This window comes from Coregonus clupeaformis, unplaced genomic scaffold, assembly GCF_020615455.1.
Source record: "Coregonus clupeaformis isolate EN_2021a unplaced genomic scaffold, ASM2061545v1 scaf4697, whole genome shotgun sequence".
Lineage (NCBI taxonomy): Eukaryota > Metazoa > Chordata > Actinopteri > Salmoniformes > Salmonidae > Coregonus > Coregonus clupeaformis.
In genome coordinates, this window is record NW_025538151.1 from 4,248 (window position 1) to 6,875 (window position 2,628).

Below are 2,628 nucleotides of genomic sequence, written 5' to 3' on the forward strand. Positions count from 1 at the left end.
TAAATGCAAATGAAAGGCTTGGGTTTGTGTAATATGTTTTTGTGTAAGAATGCCTCAACTTTTAATATTGGCATTAAATAATTACTGAATGTTTCACTGAGCACTGCTGTCCTGCAGTTTGTGTTAAAAATATATCGCGATGGTTACAGGAAAAAAAGTATGGCACAGCCCCACCGAGAATATTTTTCACCAGCCGCCACTGTTCTATACATTCAATATCTTTATTTTGAAGCAAGAACGGCAATGGCAGATTCGTTTTTACTATTTTCAGCATTGAGAAAGGATAGGCATAGGTAACCTACTGTTTCCGTTCTAACTGTGGTTTTCGAGAAGAATTGCTATTGCTCTTGACTAAACATTTAATAATAAATACATAATCAAAATTAAAACCTTTCAAATTGGTGTGTGTTTTGGGGGATATTCCATGCCAATTCACTGTCATTGCTGTTCTATCACAACCTGTTGGTAAAGTCCTAGGGATGATAGCACCAGCATCTCACTGCCCGCACTCTCTCAGAGAGATGCCAACTGTTGGTGCGCACAGAAAATCGTTCTTTCAACCTCACAGGCAACTGACGTATTTTCCATCACTGGTATAAATATACGGCCTCGTCAGTCTTCACCCCCCGGCACAGGGAGTGTATGCAATGCTATGCGAAGGGGCGCAGAGAATCCAGCTCAGATCACCATGAATGGAGTTCTGTTGCGCTCTGGAACTGACACGTAGTAAGTGAGGAGCGATTCCTTTTCATCAACATGGAGGAAAGAAACAACACGACGGGCGCATGGTTTCCATTTGATTTTCAAAACGAAATCTCGACAGCTGATGCAGAGGAGGTGAAACTAAGTTCCCAAATCTTCACGTCCTTTCTCTTGGCTGTGCTTATCCTCTGTGCCATATTTGGGAACGTGTGTGTGGTTGCAGCCATCGCCCTGGAGAGAAATCTTCAGAATGTAGGGAACTATCTGATCGGGTCTCTGGCCGTGACTGACCTGATGGTATCGGTTCTGGTGTTGCCCATGGCGGCCCTTTACCAAGTCTTAAACAGGTGGACTCTCGGACAGGTACCATGTGACATTTTCATCTCTTTAGATGTGTTATGTTGTACATCATCTATACTGCACCTTTGCGCCATCGCCTTGGACAGGTACTGGGCCATTACCGAACCTATAGAGTATATGAAGAAGAGGACGCCCAGAAGAGCGGCGGTTCTGATCAGTGTCACTTGGTTTGTCGGATTTTCCATCTCTGTTCCACCCATGTTGATCATGCGTTCCCAGCCGAGTAGTAAAGCGGAGGACATAGCTAATCCGGAGCAGTGCATGATAAGTCGAGACCCCTGGTACACAATCTACTCGACATTTGGCGCGTTCTACATTCCGTTGATACTCATGTTGGTCTTATGGACGGATATTCAAAGCCGCCAGGTTTAGAATCAGGAGAACAGTGCGTAAAACAGAGAAAAGAAAGTGTCTGATTCTTGTTTGGCACTGTCCCCTGCTCTTTTCCAGAAGAGGACCAACGGGGACCCGAGTAAAAGCTGGAAAGAGGAGCGTGGAGCCCAAACCGACCCCCCTGCATAAACGGTGCGGTCAAGCACGGCGAGTTGTTGAGATCATCGAGGTTCACAGCAACTCAAAAAACAGCCTGCCACTCCCCTCAACCCCAATTCCGAGCCGTTCTTTGAGAGCAGACAAGATAAGAACATGGAGGCAAAGAGAAAGATGGCCATGGCCAGAGAGCGCAAAACTGTGAAGACGCTGGGTATAATTATGGGCACTTTTATCTTTTGCTGGTTGCCTTCCTCTTTATTGTCGCCCCTGGTAATGCCCTTTTGCCAGTCGTGCCAAATGCCAAAGTGGCTCGAGGACGTCATTAACTGTGGGGTACTCCAACTCTCTACTGAACCCCATCATTTACGCATACTTCAACAAAGACTTCCAAAGTGCCTTTAAGAAAATAATCAAATGTCACTACTGCAAAACATAAGCATAATACATAATCATTTTATGATGTAAAACGGACTGCGGACTTGGGACTGACGTTTGCAGAAGACAAATCTTACAACCATTTCTGTACCATTAGTCAGTCAAATATGGGTCTACGGAAAGGTGGGAGAGTTGATAGTAATGTTGTTTTATAAAAATAAATGTATTATTATTAGTAGTATTAGTATTATGATTATTATTATACCAGGAGTTTTATGAAGCTGTATAAACAGGATTGCAAGATGTCAGAGCTGACCACTCATGCCCATGTCAAATATGCTTTGTGGTGTTCAATAAACCATGTCCTATTTCAGAAACTCCTGTACTTCTGTGTTGATATGTGTGCACACTTGGAGCTTCGTATAATTTCGTAGGCATTTGCATAGCATTTTAGGGGGAAATAGTTATTTGTGTTGAGTCACCTACATTTACAAGTCAGCAACATAAAGTATTATGGAAGTATAAGCATAATTAATTTTTCTTGTAGGAATAATTGTGTTTAGGGGATAGACCCCAATCAGCCCACAGCAAATAATAACTTTTTCACAACAGACTGGTGGATGAGCTACTCACAGAAATCACCAGTAACATCCCTAAATTACTTATACACACACACACACACACACACACACACACACA

General features: G+C 43.1%; 1 pseudogene; it reads left to right on the top strand.

Moving 5' to 3' along the window:
* The first annotated feature begins 672 nt into the window (after positions 1-672).
* On the top strand, positions 673-2,263 carry LOC121541154 (annotated as a pseudogene).
* Positions 2,264-2,628: the final 365 nt, after the last annotated feature.